Raw genomic sequence first — 20,553 nt, 5'->3', positions numbered from 1 at the left:
TTTCATCCATGTACAAGGCAGGAAATGAAGCCTGAGGGCAAAAGTTACGTTCTGGCTGAATCTGCCCACTTTTCATAGAAGACCTGTTTTGCTACATGTCTCTTATTGGTCAGGAATATACCACGTGTCCCCAACAACAGCAATAACTGCTGGTTGTTGTTGTGTGCCATCAGAAACATAGCAACCCTATAGAACAGAGTAGAAGTGTCCCCAAATGATTTTCTAGGTTGTAATCTTTATGCGAGCAGATCACCACATCTTTTCTCCCGTGAAGCCGAGCTGCTGGTAGGTTCAAACCACCCATCTTTCCATTAGCTGCTGCTTGCTTAACCATTGCACCACCAGGACTCCTTATAACTGCTGGAGAGGCTGGTAAATAGAGTTTTGGCTGGTCCCATTGCTGTTGCATACCATCGGGGCTCTGTTCATAGGAAGGGGAGAATGGACGCTGGGTAGACAACCATTTACGCGAGCTCCAGCCAGTCATGAACAGCCTAGTATGCCCAGTTGTAGCTTAAAGACCATTCCTCTGGCACCGGTGAGAGAGGGGCCTGAAAGAGTTAAAATAAGGGAGCAAGGAACGGACCAGATTTGCATTTTAGAAAGTCCAGAAATATAAGTAAAGGGTGGATTTGGGGCAAGATAAAGCTGGAGCCAGAAAGATGCCCACTGGGGGCTATTGCAGGGAAGGCCAGAATTTGGGAATGTGATGACGGGATGAAAATGTTTGCAGCAGGCTGAAGAGTGTCCTCCTAAAATCTACATCTTCTTGGAACCTCAGAATGTGACCTCATTCAGAAACAGAGCCATTGCAGATGGAATGAAGGTAACGATAGAGATTAGATCATATGGATTCGTTGCTGATGTTGTTAGGTACTGTCAAGTCGATTTCCACTCAAGCAACCCCATGTGACAGAGTACAACTGCCCCATAGGGTTTTATGGTTTGTTTGTTTTTTTAATAATATTTTATTTTATTTATTTATTTTTTTTTGAAGGTTTACACAGCAGTTCAGGTTCCCATTGAACAATTTCTATACCAGTTGTTCTGGGACATTGGTTCCATTCTTCAGAATACATGAACATTCTCATTATTTCTGTTCTGGTTGTTCCATTTCTATTCATCTAGTTTTCCTGTTCCCTTACATTCTCATCTTCATTTCAAAGTAATTGTTGACTGTTTGGTCTTAAATAGGTGATTTTTTTAAAGGAGCACAGTACTTACCAGTGACATTCATTATTTTTTGAGCCAATTTTTTATTTAGCAACAAGGTGACCTCAAGGGTTAGTTTCTGTTCAAGGTTCAAAGAGTATCTCAGGGCAATAGCCTCGGGGAGTCCTCCAGTCTCAATCAGTCCAATAGATCTGGGTTTTTTTTTTTTTTTTTCAGGAATTTGAGGCTCCATTCCACATTTTTCTCCCATTCTATCAGGGTCCCTCTATGTGGCCCTGATTAGAACAGTTGGTAGTGGTAGCCAGGCGCCATCTAGTTCTGGTCTCAGGCTAGATGAGGCCATGGTCCATGTAGACTATTTGTCTTATAGACTAGTTTCTTGTTTGAGTCTTTGGTTTCCTTCTTTCTCTTTTGCTGCAGTAGTTGCGTCTTAGTTGGCCTGCCCCACAGGATTTTCTAGGCTATAATCTTTATGGAAGCAGATTGCCAGATCTTTTTCCCACAGAGAGGCCGGTGAGTTTGAACCGCCAACCCTTTCAGTTAACAGCCAAGCACTTAACTGTCACACCACCAGGGCTCCTTATAAGGATTAAGGCGGAGCTAAATCCAACGAGAAATGTGAAAGCTGGACAATGAATCAGGAAGACCAAAGAATTGACACCCTTGGATTATGGTGTTGGTGAAGAATATTGAATATACTGTGAACTACCAGGAGAATGGAGCCCTGGTGGCACAGTGGTTAAGAGCTCGACTGCTAACCAAAAGGTTGGCAGTTTGAATCCACCAGATGCTCCTTGGAAATACAATGGGGCAGTCCTATCCTGTCCTATAAGGTGGCTATGAGTCAGAATTGACTACAGCAATGTTTTTTTTTTTAATCCAATGAGAGTGTCTTTATAAGAGTCATACAAGGACACAGACACAAAAAAGAAGGCCACGTGAAGATGGAAGCGGAGGCTGGAGTGATGCGTCCAGAAGACAAGAAACATCAAGGACTGCCAGCAACCACCAGAAGCTGGAACAGATCCCAACAGGAAACAAAGAAGACACACACATTAAGGCACTTTGAGGAGAAAATAGTGGTGATGGTTGCACAATATTGTGAATGTAATTAACACCACTAAAATAGAAAACCTTAAGTTATATATATTTTATCGTACACCCAAAAAAAGAAACCTACTGGTCTAAAAAAGAAAATACCGCCTTGAGGAAGGTTTATCTGCAAAGAGGCCATTTACAAAGGTGTAGGTTGGTGGTTCAAATCCACCCAAAGGTACCTCAGAAGAAAGGTCTGGCAATCTACTTCCGAAAAAGCACAGCCATTGGAAACCCCACGGAGTGCAGTTCTATTATGAAATACAAGGAGTTGCCACGAGCTGGAATCGAATCAACACTAACTGGTGTTGGTTTGAGGTTGGGTATAGGGGAACCACAAAAGGTCCCAGGGTGGTGCAGCAGTTTTTGATCAGCTACTAACCTAAAGGTTGGTGGTTCAAACCCACCCAGCAGCACCATGGAAGAAAGGCCTGGGGATCTGCTTCTGTAAAAATTAGAGCCAAGAAAACCATATGGAGCAGGTCTACTCTGTAACACATGAGGTCACCATGAGTCAGAATCGACTAGAAGGTGATGGGTTTGACTTTTTTGGTTTTAGGGGAACAACACAGGAGGGTGCCATGACCTGAGGTTAGGAGCAGCATTGCTGTCATTATCCCTAGATAGTGACAGGGAAGAGCCACCGGAAGCTGGAGAGAGAGAAAGAGTTGTATAGATTCAGTCTCAGCAACATGGTAGAAGCTGGAACCTTCGGTCAATGCACACAGCCAACCCACAGCCACCTCACAGCGAAGACGAGGGCAGTCAGTACACTGGCCTCACTCCTCTCCCTCTCAGCCAGGTTCGCTGGGGTCCCTCTGGGTCAGCCTTACCAGGGAACATGGGGCACAGCAGCCTGCTAATGATGTCCAGACAAGCAGCCTCCCAGGGCAGAAAGCTGGGGAGAAAAGAATGGAAAGTAGATTTGGAGGGACAGAGAGAAGATATGCAAAACTCCCCATTTTACAGATGAGGAAACTGAGATTTGGAGGGGTTAGGTCACTTGTCTGGTCTAGAGTCCATACTCTCAGTCACCACACTCAACAACCTCCTGGAGCAAGTAAAACACCGGGCAGAGTTCCTCACAGACGGTACAAGCTCCACAGATGTTATTTTTCCATTTCATTTTAGCTTCCATTGGCAGAGAGAAACCACTGACAAAATCAGAGTCCAGACTTCTACCACACAGGGTGCTCCCCCCAGTGAATGGACCAAGGCCCCCTCCCCGGGAGCCAGCCGGCATCTCACAGTCTACGAGGCTCCACAGCCCCCAGGAGACCACAGTACAAATGTAAAAGATATGCTGCTTTTCCTCTCTGCATTGCTAAGCTAACTTGAATTGCTGGCTGTACCAAGAAAATAAATCAAAATGTGAGAGTCAGTGAACAGTTTCCATTCAAGGTGCAATTGATTTGTTACCCAATGAACACGTTAACCAGGGCCACACAGACTCGGTAAACAGGGCGTCTGACAATATGCACGTATTCCAGAAAGCAGTGCCTGTGCATCCCCCCCTCCAAGAAAATTAAAGTGTTCGACTGGCTTCCTCTTAATCCAATTTCTGCTTGCCTCGCTCTTGTCAGAAAGGTGGGTGGCAGATCTTATTTACCATTCCAGTGTCACCAGTGGGCTCAGAAGGGTGACATGATTTACCTATTGTCAAACGAGTTCTCCTAACAGCCTAACTCCGTTTGACACTTTCTTTTCGGCAAGCCAAACATGCTGTCGGTCCATACCTTGAATGTGTCAAAATAATTTGCAAGCGACACCCACATCCCCATCCCGGTTGATAGAGTTGGGTTAATCACTGGGAAGAGTTGCTAGGAAGGTTATTCAGAGAGGAGGAATGACAGAAATTTACAGCTGCAGGGGCTTCAGCTCATGTCCAGGAGGCTGATAATTAATTGGCATCAGGGTCAAGGTTAGTTAATGTTAATGGATAACACGTACACTTTGCTGACTGGGGGTGGGGCACTCCTATGAAGCCCTGTGAGGATGGTATCTTATTTTAGGCTAACGAGCACCCTAGGAGGGGCTAGCAGTTACTAGTTGCCATCCAGTCGATCCCCACTCATGGCAACCCTGAGTGTCAGCGTAGAGCTGTCCTCCAAAAGGTCCTCAATAGCTGGTTTTTCTAGATTGCCAAACCTTTCTTCCAACGTACCTCTGCACCACCCAGGGACTCCTATGAGGGGCTTCTGCTCCCTTCATCTTTTCATAGAGGAGGTATTTGCATCTCCAGAGATTAAGTAACTTGCCTAGAGGCAAGGCCGACTCCGTGGGCGTGTAACTCATGCAACCTCACAGCATCGGAGTTCAAAAGTGCCCTGCGTTTGGTTTAATGCTTTGCTGTTGCTATCTTGAAATTCTTAAAAATTGTTGAACAAGGGAAGTGATATCTTCATTTTGCACTGGGCCCTGCAAACTATGTAGCCAGTCCTGTCTGGAGGGTACCATTCTGCTAAAATGTACTAGGTGCAGAGCACGGACCAGGCACTATGTCAGGCAGAGGGGATCAACTTAGACAAAGTGTTCAAGTTTGCATTCTCACGAAGCTTGCCTTCCACTAGGGAAGAAGGGAACAATTAAGGGAACACAAGACAATTACAGATTATAAGGAATGCTGTCACGAAGATGGGTCCCTGGTGGTACAGTGGTTAAGAGCTGGCTGCTAACCAAAAGGTCACAGTTCAAATCTACCAGCTACTCCTTGGAAACCCTATGGGGCAGTTCTACTCTGTCCTATAGGGTTCCTATGAGTCAGGATCAACTCTACAGCAATAAGTATGAAGAAAATAAGTGGGTTGAGGAGACAGGATAAATGGGATGGAATGGGGCAGGTGCTGTTTTACATAGGGTGGTCACCTCGAAAGAGGGGATGCTTAAGTGTGGCCTGAAGGTGAGGAGGCACCTGGAGGGTGCTGCCCAGGGAGTGTGAGCAAGCGCAAAGGGTAAAGGCCTGAAGGAGGGAGGAGCTGGACAAGCTGGAAGACAGTGAGAAGCCTCAGTTGCTTCACCATCTGATGGGAGCACAAAGAATGAGAGGAGAGATACAAGATGCAGTTGAGAACTGGGCAAACAACAGATCACGCGAGGCCTTGTAGGCCACAGTGCAGAGCTTGGATCTGATGCTCCTGCAGATGCAGGCCAAGGACGCATGGTAAGCAAGGGAGGAACAGGAGCTGATACATATTTTCAGATCACTTAGGCTAGAATAGATCAGAGAAGGGCAAGAGACATGGGAGCAAATTGTTACCACACATCACAGCTTCCCACAGCACGAACTGGGTAACAGTCTTAGTTCAGGGCATCTGAAAATATCTGAGTCGATTCTGACTCATAGTGACCCTTTACTATTATGAGGTACTTCTTAATACTGTGCAACCAGAACAAAATAAGGAGGTCACTGGGAATGATAGAAAATTGTAGCTCTTATTCAAAGTCCCCAATTTCACATTTGGTGTTCCCCAGCTTATCATTGACTGCTTTTAAAGAAAGTAAAATCCTATACATTTAAAGATATACATATATTTTTTACTCCTTAATACTGATTTGTCTGTTTTATGTTCACTCAACAAACAATAAACACTTTACACAAGGCAGGTCCTTGTCCTAAAATGTCACATTTTCACTCATGAAATCCTGAAAACTTTGTGAGGAAGACCCTGTTATTATGCCCTTTCACAGAGCAAGAAACTGAGCCACAGAGAACTTAATTTGTCCAAGGTCACAAGCTAGTGAGTGGCAATACAGGATTCACACCCAGGCAGTGCAGCTGTAGAGTCGATGATGCAAATCAGAGGCCAGCAAACAGTGCTAGTGGGCCGAGTCTGGCCCTTTGCCTACCTGTGTAAACAAAGTTTTACTGAAACACAGCCATATTCATTTGTTGATGTGTAGCCTGTGCCTGCTTTTGCTGCAATGGCAGAGTTGAGTAGTTGAGGCAGAGATCACACAGCCCATAAGCCATAAAATATTTACTACCTAGTTCTTTATACCCCCAGGCATCTGTCAGTTTGCCATACTGTGGGGGCTTACCTGTTGCTGTGATGCTAGGAGCTATGCCACCAGTATTCAAATACCAGCAGGGTCACCCAGGGGGGACAGGTTTCAGCTGAGCTTCCAGACTAGGACAGGTCTACTTCTTAAAAGAATTAGCCAGTGAAAACCTTATGAATAGCAGCAGAACTTTGATGTAATGCCAGAAGATGGGCCCCCCAGGTTGGAAAGGCATCAAATTACAACTGAGGAAGAGCTGCCTCCTCAAAGTAGACTTGACCTTAATGACGTGGATTGAGTCAAGCTTTTGGGACCTGCATTTGCTCATGTGGCATGACTCAAAATGAGAAGAAACAGCCGCAAACATCCATTAATAATCAGAATGTGGAATGTACGAAGTATGAATCTAGGAAAATTGGAAATCATCAAAAATGAAATGGATGGTATATTCACACAATGGAACACTACGCATCGATAAAGAACAGTTAGGAATCTGTGAAACATTTCATAACATGGTGGAACCTGGAAGGCATTATGCTGAGTGAAATTAGTCAGATGCAAAAGGACAAATATTGTGTAAGACCACTATTATAAGATCTTGAGTAATAGTTTAAACTGAGAAGAACACATTCTTTTGTGGTTACGAGACGGGGGAGGGAAGGAGGGTAGTAGAGGGCTATTTACTGATTAGATAGTAGATAAGAACTACTTTAGGTGAAGGGAAGGACAACACCCAATACAGGGAAGGTCAGCTCAAATGGACTGGACCAAAAGCAAAGAAGTTTCCTGAATAAACTGAATGTTTCTAAGGTCAGCGGAGCATTTGGGGACTATGGCTTCAGGGGACTTCTAAGTCAATTGGCAAAATAAATTCTATTAAGAAAACATTCTGCATCTCACTTTGAAGTGTGGCATCTGGGGTCTTAAATGCTAGCAAGCGGCCATCTAAGATGCATCAATTGGTCTCAACCCACCTGGATCAAAGGAGAATGAAGAACACCAAGGTCACAAGGTAATTATGAGCCCAAGAGACAGAAAGGGCCACATGAACTAGAGACTTACATCATCCTGAGACCAGAAGAACTAGGTGGTGCCCGGCCACAACTGATGACTGCCCTGACAGGGAGCACAACAGAGAACCCCTGAGGGAGCAGGAGAGCAGTGGGATGCAGACCCCAAATTCTCATAAAAAGACCGGACTTAATGGTCTGACTGAGACTAGAAGAATCCCGGCAGTCATGGTCCCTGAACCTTCTGTTGGCCCAGGACAGGAACCATTCCAGAAGACAATTCATCAGACATGGACTGGACTGGACAATGGGTTGGAGAGAGATGCTGACGAGGAGTGAGCTACTTGTATCAGGTGGACACTTGAGACTATGTTGGCATCTCCTGTCTAGAGGGGAGATGGGAGGGTAGAGGGGGTTAGAAACTGGCAAAACGGTCACGAAAGGAGTGACTGGAACGAGGGAGCAGGCTGACTCATTAGGGGGAGAGTAAGTGGGAGTATGTAGTAAGGTGTACATAAGTTTATATTTGAGAGACTGGCTTGATTTGTAAACTTTCACTTAAAGCACAATAAAAATTATTTTAAAAAAATGAAATGGAATGCAAAAACAATGATATCACTAGGCACTAGTGAGCTGAAATGGACTGTTACTGGTATTGGACAATCATGCGGTCTACTATGCTGGGAATAATAACTTGAAGAGGAATGGTGTTGCATTCATCGTCAAAAATAACATTTTAAGATCTATCCTGAAGTACAACACTGTCAGTGATAGGAAAATATCCACACGCCTACAAGGAAGACCAGTTAACACAACTATTATTCAAATTTACATACCATCCACTAACACCAACGAAGAAGAAACGGAAGATTTTTACCAACTGCTGCAGTCTGAAATTGATCAAACATGAAATCAGAATGCATTGATAATTACTGGTGATTGGAATACGAAAGTTGGAAACAAGAAGGATTGGTAGTCGGAAAAAATGGCCTTGGTGATAGACATGACACCGGAGATCGCTTGATAAAATTTTGCAAGGCCGATGACGTCTTCATTATAAATACCTTTTTTCATCAACATAAACAGTGACTATATACATAGACCTCACCAGATGGAATACACAGGAATCAAATCGACTACATCTGTGGGAAGGGACAATGAAAAGCTCAGTATCATCAGTCAGAACAAGGCCAGGGGCTGACTGCAGAACACACCATCAATTGCTCATATGTAAGTTCAAGTTGAAACTGAAGAAAATCTGAAGAAGTCCATGAGAGCCAAAGTAAGACCTTGAATATATTCCACCTGAATTTAGAAACCAACTCAAGAAGAGATTTGACACATTGAACACTAATGACTAGAGGAGTTGTGGAATAACATCAAAGACATAATACATGAAGAAAGAAAGAGATCATTAAAATGACAGAATAGAAAGAAAGGACCAAAATGGATGCCAGAAGAGACTCTAAAACTTACTCTTGAACGTAGAATAGCTAAAGTGAAAGGAAGAGATGATGAAGTAAAAGAGCTGAACAGAAGATTTCAAAGGGTGGCCCGAGAGGACAAAATATTATAATGACATGTACAAAGACCTGGAGGCAGAAAACCAAAAGGGAAGAATAAGCTTAGCATTCCTCAAGGTGAAAGAACTGAGGAAAAAATTCAAGCTTCAAGATGCAGTATTGAAGAATTACATGGGGGAAATATTAAAATGGTGTAGGAAGCATCAAAAGAAGATGGAAGGAATACACAGAGTCACTGTACCAAAAAGAACTGGTCGACATTCAGCCACTTCAGGAGGTAGAATATGATCAACATCATGATAAATGGAGAAAAGACTGAAGTTGTCAAGGGTTTCATTTTACTTGGATCCACAATGAACAGCCACGGAAGCAGCAGTCAAGGAAATCAAGACACATTGCATTGGGCAAATCTGCAGTAAAAGACCTCTTTAAAGTGTTGAAAAACAAAGATGTCACCTTGAAGACTATGGTGCACCTCACCCAAGCCATGGTGTTTTCAACTGCTCCACATGTACCTGAAATCTGGACAATGAATAAGGAAGACCAAAGAAGAACTGACACCTTTGAACTGCTGTGGCAAAGAATATTGACTGCCAAAAGAACTAGCAAAGCTGTTTTCAAAGAAGTACTTACAGCTAGATGCTCCTTAGAAGGAAGGATGGTGGGACTAAGTCTCACATACTTTTGACATGTTATCAGGAAGGTTAAGTCCCTGGAGAAGGACATTATGCTTGGTAAAGTAGAGAGTCAGCGAAAAAGAGGAAGACACTCAACGGGATGGATTGTCACAGTGGCTGCAACAATGGGCTCAAGCATAACAATGATTGTGAGGATGGCACAGGACCGGGCAGTGTTTCGTTCTGTTGTGCGTAGGGTCGCTATGAGTGGGAACCGACCAGACGACACCTAACAACAACAACAACAACAACCCTTTATAGAAAATGTTTTCTGACACCTGCTCTGAACCACCACCTATACTGTATCTAAGCAGTAGGGATACCATGATGAGCAAAACAAAGGAGGATCCTGCTGTCATGGTGCTTACAATAATAGGATGGATTTCTCAAGATATTTTGTGTGGGGAGGGAGAATGTTCTGTTGAAAATTTTGAAACCCCCAATGTAGATAATCCTTTACACCTTAAACCTGTTGCTAGTTAAGTCGATTCCAACTGTAATCTTTACAGGAGCAGACTGCCACATCTTTCTCCCATGGAGTGGCTGGTGGGCTTGAAGCACTAACCTTTTGGTTAGCAGCTGAACACTTAACCACTGCACCACCAGGGTTCCTATATATAAGATATATATAAGCAAAGTGCTGAGTGTCTTAAAATTGCCTTGGAAGAGAAATATATATGATTCTAGGAGATTCTGTCACTGGCAAAATACAAACAGCATGGCCATGACTCAGCAGGGTAATTCTTATGTATAAAATACACCTGCCTATTAAAATGGTACAGGTAGCTTGTTCTTGACAAGTATGCCAGTAAAAAGATAATTAATAGAAACAAAGATCACTAAAATTGATAAATGTTTATAATAATCAAATCTGAACTTGCAACTACAAAGGAAACCTGGCTAATACTACAGGAATTAAAATGCTTCTGAATCAAAACTCTACCTGAAATATTTCTTTTTCTCACATGCCCTCAGTAGTCTCTGTTTAGAATTTTTGATTGTCAACATCACCATGGCAACCTGTTTGAGAGGAACTGCAAAAAGACGTAACTCAGGCTTGCCTGTAGCTGACATTCACCGATAATGCTCACCTATGACTAAAGGCACAAAGCACAAACTCCTAACGTAGCCAGCTTTTTTTTTGGCAGGTTATCAGATAATTAAGAAATTCACTGCATTCCTAATATGAACTGAATCTTGGAACCATTTCACATTTGTAATCAAAATGTGGTGAAAACCCATCAATAGAGAACAGCATGCTGATCATATAATCCTAATTGTTGATTGAGTGATAGATGACATTAACAGTCTAAACACGGATTTTCTTCTCTTTTTAAAAAATTCACTGTTAATTCTAACTCGTGGCCCTATTTCAGGATTTTTGAAGCCACTAATTTGGAATCTGTGATTCAAATTCAATCAAAATCTTTTGAGAGCCTACCAGGTGCCTTCGCATGCCTGTTTCATTTAATTCTTTTAGCTGCATAACCAAGAAGTAAGAAGTAGATATCATCATGCTTCCATTTTAGTCAGGATATTATATTATTATAAGTAGTAGATATTATGAGTAGGATAATAGATAATATCCAGGAAGATACTACCATATTGTTTTGGAGATCAGTAAGCAGAAACTCAGAGAGGGTCAGTAACTTACCGAAGATTGCCCACCAAGAAAAGCATAGAGCCAAGAGTCAAACACTAGTCTACCTGTGATATTTCCAGGCATCTACAAAAAAAAAAAAAAAATTTTTTTTTTTTTTTTTTTTTACCATTGGTTAGCAACATTTCCTTCGTAGATTGTTGATTACATAAATAGGATGAGGGAGGAGTGGGTATTAAAAAACAGACAATTATTTTCAAATATCTCAGGCTCTTTAAAAACAAACATCTCTATTCAAATCCTCACAAATTTGCTAATTACAAATAGCTCTCTTATTTACTAAGGTAGTCCAGAGATTTTTCTGTATTTGGTTTACAGTTGAAGTTATTTGATAACCTTGAAAGAAATTGTGCTGAATATTCTTCGTTTGTCCCTTCAGACCCACCTCCAAGGCTCTCCGCTTTGTTCTGTGCTCTGGGAGGCCTTTACGAAATGCACCAACCAGGATTCCTGGCCCTCAGGCTTCGTATTGGGTTCAGCCAATGGGCAGCACCGTAGGAGATCAGAGGGCAGAAAGAGAGAGAAGTTCAGAGTATTCATTCCCCTGGCTCCCTCCCTGCCACACTGCAAGCTGGCAGTGACTGCATTCCTCTACCAAATGCCAAGCTCCTGCCAGACAGCCTTTTATCCTAGAGCTACAGTTCTTACCACGTTTTGGCAAAAGTTCGTCCCCTTGTACCTTCAGGCCTAAAGGATGGTAGCTCTTTCTGCTGGTGCTAGACCTAGAGTGCTTCACCATCTCTTACTGATTTCTTTTAATCCTGGCCTGACCTTTACCAATGGTCTCTTCATTGAACTCTCTTTAGTATAGGTTCTTGAAATGGAGCTTATTGATTTGAGACTTTTCCTTTTTTCTGATGCAAACATTAAAACTCATAGCCGTCGAGTCAATACTGACTCATAGTGACCATGTAGGACAGAGCAGAACTGCCCCAAACGGTTTCCAAGGATCAGCTGGTGGATTCAAACCAACGACCTTTTAGTTAGCAGCCAAGCTCTTAACCACTGTGCCACCAGGGCTCCAATGTAATCATTAAGGATATGAATTTTCCTCTGAGAACTGCTTTTGCTGTGCCCCACAAATTTTGATGTGTTATATTTTCATTTTCATTCAATGCACTGTATTTTTTAATTTATTTTGAGACTTCCTCTTTGACCCGTGGATTATTTAGAAGTGTGTGGTTTTGTTTCCAAGTGTTCAGGGGTTTTTCTGTTAATATTTGGTTATTGATTTCTAGTTTGGTTCCATTCTGGTTCTAAGCAATTGATTTAAATTCTTTTAAATTTGTTGAATTTTTTTTTTTATGGTGCATTATATCATTTATCTTGGTATATGTTCCACGAGCAATTGAAAAAAATATGGACTCTGCTGTTGTTGGGTATTCTACTAATGTCTGGCAGATGATGTTAGTTGACGGTGGTGTTGAGTTCTTCTATATCCTTGCTGATTTTCTGTCTAATTGTTCTATTAATTGTTGAGAGAGAGGGGTGTTGAAGTCCCCAACAATAACTGTGGATTTGTCTATTTCTCTTTACAGTTCTACCAGTTTTTTGCTTCACATGTTTTGCAGCTCTGTTATTTGGTGCATACACATTTAGAAATGCTTTGTTAGTAGGCTGACACTTTTATCATTATATAATACTCCTCTCTGTCTCTGGTAATTTTGTTTGCTCCAAAGTCTACTTTATCTCTCATTAATATAGCTACTCCTGCTTTCTTTCAAATAATGTTTTTATGATATATGTTTTTTCATCCTTTTACTTTCAACCTGCCTATGTTGTTATATTTGAAGTGAGCTGAGCTTTTTATTTTGTAAATATATATACAATAAAACATTTGCCAATTCAATAATTTTTACATGTATATTTCAGTGACATTATGCTCATAATTTTGTGCAATCATTACCATGAAGTGAGTTTCTTATAGATTGCACATATTGGATCATGTTTTTTATTAATCCATTCTATCAATCTCCATCTTTTAACTAGTCTATTTAGACCATTCAGATTTAATGTAATTATTGATAAATTATGGCTTAAGTCTGCCATTTTATATTATTTTCTGCTTGTTCTATTTTTCATCTCTCTACTTTCTGCAGCCTTCCTGCAGGTTACTTGAATATAATTTTGATTTATTTATAGTGTTTTTGAGTGTATCTTTTTGTATAGCTTTATTAGTGCTATATGTATAGACAGAGAGAGAGCGGGGGAGAGAGAGAGAGCCCTGGTGATACAGTGATTAAGAGCTCGGCTGTTAACCAAAAGATCGGCAGTTTGAATCCACCAGCTGCTCCTTGGAAACCATATAAGGCAGTTCTTCTTCGTCCTATAGGCTCCGTATGAGTTGGAATCAACTCAGCGGCAACAGGATTTTTATCTGTATTTGTCGTAGTCATCTAGTGCCACTATAACAGAAATACCACAAGTGGATGGCTTTGACAAAGAGAATTTATTCTTTCACAGTCTAGTAGGCACAAGTACAAACAAATTCAGGGCGTCACTTCCAAGGGAAGGCTTTCTCTATCAGCTCTGGAGGGAGGTCCACGTTATAAATCTTCCCTTGGCCTAGGAGCTTCTCCACACAGAAAACTCAGGTCCAACGGACACATTCTGCTCCCAGCACTGCTTTCTTGGTGGCATGAGGTCCCCATGTCTCTCTGCTCACTTCTCTCTTTTATATCTCAAAAGAGATTGGCTTAAGAACTATCAAATCTTGTAGATCTCATCAATATAACTGCCACTAATCCATCTCATTACATCATAGTGGTAGGATTTACAACACATAGGGAAATCACATCAGATGACAAAATGGTAGACAATCATACAATACTGGGAATCATAACCTAGTCAAGTTGATAGATCTTTTGGGGGGGACACAGTTCAGTCCATGACAACATTCTATCACAGTCTGCTGGTGTTATCATTTTTACCAGTTCTACCAGTGTAGAAGCCTTATTTCCCTTTCTTTGTACTCATTTATAGTAAAATCACCTTAAATATTTCCTCTACATACATCCAGAACCATATCAGAGGTGTTATAATTTTTGCTTTAACCGTCAATCGTAGTTCAGAAGACTCAAGGTGGCTTCATTACCCCTAGGCAATGGTGAAAGTCCTGACTCTCCATTAGGCCTCTGACATCAACCTGGTGGGGAGGAGAAGGGGCATCTTGCTATTGCCAGATGGGGGTAAAAACCCAGGCTCCCCCCATGGTTTCCATTGACACTGGGATGTGGGGGATGAGAATCCCTTGTTATCACCCAGCAGGGATAAAAGTCCCAGTTCCCTACATGGCCATCTCTGGTACCACCCCAGGAAGGGGTTAAGGCACCTCTATAACAGGGAACTCACCGCCATGTTGTTCTTTGGATCCCGAGGCCCCTATCTGGTCTGCCTTCTTCTTCCCATCTTTCAGAGTCTTCTAGTGTTTCTTTTATACAGAACACCAAGGGTTTTTAGTTGTAGTTAGCAGGAATAATAGGGAATTGTATGTCTATTCCATCTTCCTGGAAGCACAAGTCCTCATTCCAGGTAGTTTTAAAAAGGAAATTTAATGCAGGGAACTAGTTACAAAAAGTTATATGAGCTGAAAAGCCTATCACCCTACTCCAGGTAGAAAGAGAGACAAAAAAAAAAAAAAATACCCTGGCTTCTTCCCACCTCCTCCCTGCAATCTCCTGCCAGTACCTCCCAATGGCAAAACTCAGCTTGAAGCCACTTGGCAAGGGAGCCAGGGAAATGTCGCCTGGAAGAGTCAGCACTCTGGATCCCTAGCAGAGCAGGAGGAGGCAGGGAAGGGGTCCGAGAGGAAACCAGGAGATGACATGCATGCAGATGAATCGTTATTTTAGAGGCTGTTAAGGGTTTGGAGTCAAGCCCTAACATAAGTATGGGATAACGGCATGAACATAGTAAACATGTCAGGGGCCACAGGAAAATGTCATTACTGGGTGGCCCAGTGTGTGGCTGGAGCTGGAGTAAAACCAGGCCAGCATACCGTAAAACATCCAGGTAATTGCTTTAAAATCCATCCAATTTCCTTTAGCTATAACTTCCTAGCTCAAAATATAATGAACCCCAAATATGTGTTCTTGTTACTGTACTCTTCAGACTCCAGTGTTCTGTTACCTGGGGTTGGGAGGGGTAGCCCTAATAGTAGTAAGTGTACCTCCCTCAGTGATTCTTTTTCATGGGGCTGGATTCTTGGTGACGTGTTTTCTTTTCATTCATTAATGAACCTGCCTGTATGTAGTTTCCACGCACTAAGGTGCTCTGAGTTGAAGTCGGCTATGTTTCCACATTTAGATGGGTAGTTAGCTGCCCTTGAGTTGGCCCCTGACTCCTGGCAACCTCATGCACGATGAAATGAAATGAAATGCTACTAGGTTCTATGCCATCCCCATAATCGGTTACAGATCGGACCTTGTGATTCATAAGGTTTTCATTGACTGATTTTGGAAATAGATCACCAGGCCTTTCTTCCTAGTCCATCTCAGTGTGAAAGTGCCACTGAGGCCTGTTTGGCATCACAGCAACAACAAGCCTCCACTGACAGACGAGAGATGTGGCTGTGCATGAGATATATCTGGCCAGGAATCAAACCTGGCTTTCCTGCATAGAAGATGAGAATTCTACCACTGAATGTAAAAAAGAGCATGATAAAAAATGTTCTATTTAAACAGGCAAAAGTAAACACTGCTACAAATAGATGTTCCATGCCTAGAAATTCCATGAGTAGATCACAGAGAAGATCAACAGGTTTCGTATGGTCAACCACCACTGCAACAATGACCTTAACTCAGTGGGACCCACGTGAAGTTTCTGATACATTGGAAAGAGGGTGGGAAAAACTTTAATTCTGCAGAATCTGTGAAGTTAACAATGAAGAACGACGAATGGAAAACCTGAGGCCAAGTATTTTAAAGAGTGTTTTCAAAGGATCCATTTTAATGAACAATCACTGTATTCATCAAAATTCTTATCCATTTACTGTATTTTGGAAACCTGTTCCTAAACCCAAGGGGAGTAAATGGACATCTCTGTAAAAACTATTTTATAACAGATTTGTTACACTTCTTCCAGTGGTGCCAGGTTCTATACTCTACAAAGGGGTTTATGTACAGGACAAACAAGCTATGTCTATTTTCATAAGTGGGTAACCTCTTTGAATGAGTTTTTTCCTAATTAGTATAGCAAATGATAGCTGGCCATATTAGCATTGGAAGCCCAGTACAATAAATTACCCTTCAATTGTCATTCAACACAAAGTTCAAGGAAGAACTAAACATCAGGCAGGGGGAAGAAAGCCATCATGTGCGTGGTTTATTAATAATGTGCAAGGATGGCCAGCGCAGCACTTGAATGAGATGAGGGTGACAAAAGTCAATTAAAATCTTCAGTTTTTTGAGATATGGAATATTAATTAGAGACAGTAACTGCAGCGTACTGGCACAACCAGGCACACATTTGAAACCTTGTTTGTAGTTCAAGAAGCCACTTTTTAAAGCGCGCTTGGGAGACAGTAAAGATGCATCCAGAAAAGAAAGCAATTAAAATAATTCAGAGCTGGAAGACGTTAGGTCAGCTTGGCTTGTGTAGTACAAAGGATACGGTGGTGAGCAAGGCTCTCCAAGAAAACGACGAGGACTTCTGTGGGACTCTTTGCAGCCTTTTCTTTCTTTCTTTTTTTTTTTTTTGTCAAAGGCCACTTTAAAAACACAAATGTGAGAAAGGCAGTTACAAGTGTGTAGTGGCTGGAAACTGTATGAATTGCCTCTTTCAAGTGTCAAAGAAAGAAAGGCAATTTCTGCTCTAGTTAAAAAAAAAAAAAAAAATTTTTTTTTTTTTTTTAAGCAAATCTTATTTGTCTACAATAGGGTTAGAGATGCCACAGACTGGGTAGCCTGCTCTGTTTCTGTGACAGTGTATCTGTCCTACGGGAATAAAAATGACTAACATCTTTTGAGAGACTTCTTGTGTACCAGGGACTATACTAAATATTCTGAATGCCTTATTCCTGGTTCCCTGTGGGATGTAAGCCACATGAAGGCAGGGAATTCTTGCTTGTTTTGAACATTATTGCATCCACGTGACTGGCACATGGTAGACAGATAATAGATAGACAAACAGATAGATAGCTGATGTCAAGTCAACTGTGACTCATGGCAACCTTATGGACAACAGAACAAAACATTGCCTGGTCCTGCGTCACTCCCACAATTGCTGCCATGTCCAACTGAGTCCATTGCCAATCCATCTCACCAAGGGTCTCCCTCACCCTGGCTAGCCCCCTGCTTCACCAAACATGATTTCCTTCTCCAGTGAAAATTTATTTTCCCATTCCAATATGTTATACTAGCATATAGAAAAAGGAAACCTCAAATAGTTCCAAGAAATTTCAATTAAGTAAGAGTTAAAAAAAAAAAAAAGAACTTTTAATTCTATTAGGCTTATTCAACACAACATTGTATGTATCATAATGATACTAAATGTTTAAAACTGATCTTCAGAGGCCTTCCCTATGAAAGTTAAACTAGGCTCCCTTTCCCTGGTCCCACGCATGGTGGAGCAGCCAACTGTTTCTCTTTATTAAAGCTAAACAACAGCTATACAATAAGTCCTATGGCTATCTGATGGTTAATTCACACCAATTCATTATAAATGTGGCTAATGTCCTGTGCTCTGGCTCCAATATCCCAATGATATCTATATGTTATGGTTTACTTTTGTACTACCAATGTAAGAACCCTTGAATTCAATAAGATACATCTAATACTATAAAAAAAAAAATACCATAATGAAACCAAAATAATTTAATCTCTGAAACTTGAAGGGTCTTATAAGTTATCATTATGAATAGCCAAGTATTAGTCTATTCAATTAACACAGGCCTCTTATCATGTAGCTTTATCATAGCTCCTTTACTTGCCTTCCTCCCAGGTCATAGGTCTTCTTTTTATCACCAAAGAGTACATGGTTTACGGGAGACACTCAGGAAATACATGCTTATTCACTTAATACATGTACTCCAACCTCACTTATTCACTCATAGACACGTCATACATGCCAGCCCTCGAGGAAATGATGGGGGAGGGGAGGAAATACACAAATAATCATGATGTAAGACAGTAATAATAATTACTTTGAACAGGGCTCAAAATACTATCAGAGATTTATTAAAAATATGTGGATCCCTGGGTCCCAACCTCCAGCTGAATCAGTTTAATTTAGTACTTCAGGGGTATTGCATTTAGGAACCACGGCACAAATTGGAGGTCGGCAAACTTTTTCTATAAGGATCGGAACCAAAACCACACCCACTGCCGTAGAGTCGACTCTGACTCATAGGGCCCCTACAGGACAGAGTAGAACTGTCCCACAGGGTTTCCAAGGCTGTGAACGTTTACCGGTACAGATTGCCACATCTTTCTCCCATGGAGCCGCTGCTGGGTTCAAACTTTGGCCCTTTCGATTAGCAGCCAAGCACTTTAACCCCTGTGCCACCAGGGCTCCTTCTATAAAGGACCAGATATTAAAAATTTTAGTCTTGGTGACCCATACACTACTGTTCAACTCTGCCATTATAGTGCAAGAGCAGCTATGATGATACATAAACAAATGGCTGTGGCTGTGTTCCAATAAACCTTTATTTATGGACACTAAAATTTGAAATTCATGTAATGTTCACATGTCACAAAACATTATTCTTCTTTTGACATTTTTTCAACCATTTAAAAACATAAAAATCATTCTTAGCTCCCGGTCTGTACATAAACAGACAGCTGGCCGGATCGGGCCTGCAGGCAATAATCTGCCAACCCATGGCCTAGATGAAAGAGCGGTGCCTTTGGAACCTTCTCGACCTAAGTTAGTATTCCAGCTCTGCTCTTTATTACTTGGGTGACTTAAGTGAGCTATTTACCTTATCTGAGCCCATTTCCTCATCTGAGAAACAAGGGACTTCAGTAGTCCCTACTTCTTCCTTGGGGTGGCAAGAAACTTGAAGACAGAAAAAAAAAAAAAAAAAAGACTAACTAGCCTGCGTACTAAAACAACAACCGTGCTACTACTGGAACTATCACAGTAAACATGTTTTCTTTATACATGCCAATCAGGGAACTAATTTGGACACGGGATTTAATTAAATGCAGTTGGCGGCCTCCCTAATATACCCCTCTCTGTTCATCATATTCTATTACACAGTAGTCACTTCATTTTGGCATTTGTTATTATAATGTGATGAGACCTCACCATAACGTGCCACAGAGTGCACCAGGCAGCATCTTTTATTTTTATATGACTAGGTTTTAATGAGATTTTACAATTTAGCTCTAGGATGTCTAGCCTGCCAAGTCGTTCAGCAAATCCTAAGGAAATTGTCTTAACTAGCACACTGCAAGTAAATGGTTCAATTCAATATGTCATAAAAATAATAAAAAGAGGAAAATAAAATAGATAGGAAAAAGAAAAAAAATTCATTTTGGAGAAAAGCTTGGATTTCTCCTGAATTAAGATTTTAGGAAATAAAGTTTACCTTTTCTTTCTTCCATTTAAAGAGGGATGGGTATTACAGCTAGGGTGATCATGATCTTCCCAACAACCATGGGAAAAAAGGACACACACTCGGTTTAATCACATTTAGTTTACACTGGACCTGACAAGTGGCCAACCATCAGCCTCATTTCAGCAACCCGTCCCTGATAAAAGGGACTCTTAAGGAATGACATCTTAGCCCCAAGAAAATAAGTATTTAGATAACAGGATGTTATGCATTAGACTAGGGGCAAGTCGGGACTGGGGTACAGGGTGTGGCAGGGGAGTTGTAGATAGAAATTAGTCCCACCCCTGGGATTTGTGGGATCCAGAAGAACAGAATAAATGAAGGCTACAACTCACATTGAAATATTTAGAAGTTAGAAATCAAGCCAGCACCTAGCCAACACCCCACCCAGGACCCCACAGCCCAATCTCTGGGAATAGCCCTCCTGCCTGGATATTTAAGGCCTCCTGGACTGTGTGGCAGCACAGATCTGCAAGGCAGGGAACGGTGGCAGCTAGAGCTGGGCTCCAGGCCCATGGAAACTCAGGATGGGGTCTGAACCAGTGAAGCTTGCCAAGCAGTTGGGTGGACAGGTCATGTTCTACCTGCACCTCCTTTTCCAACTCGGGATTTCTAGACCGTTCTAGGTGCCTCCCAAAAGTACACCATCTTGCAGTTTCTTAAAAGTCAAATGTACACTTATTATACAATCCAACAATTCTACCTCCCAGGTATTTACCCGTGAGAAATGAAAATTTATGTTTCCACAAAAGCTTGTGCCTGAATTTAATGTCGGCTTTATTCTTACTGGACTCAAACATCCCAATGTTCCAATAATCATGAAGATGGCACAGGACTAGGCAACATTTCTTTCTGT

The sequence above is a fragment of the Loxodonta africana genome, chromosome 22 (assembly GCF_030014295.1).
Source record: "Loxodonta africana isolate mLoxAfr1 chromosome 22, mLoxAfr1.hap2, whole genome shotgun sequence".
Lineage (NCBI taxonomy): Eukaryota > Metazoa > Chordata > Mammalia > Proboscidea > Elephantidae > Loxodonta > Loxodonta africana.
The sequence above is the reverse complement of the archived record's forward strand: the minus strand, read 5'-3'. Positions refer to the sequence as shown.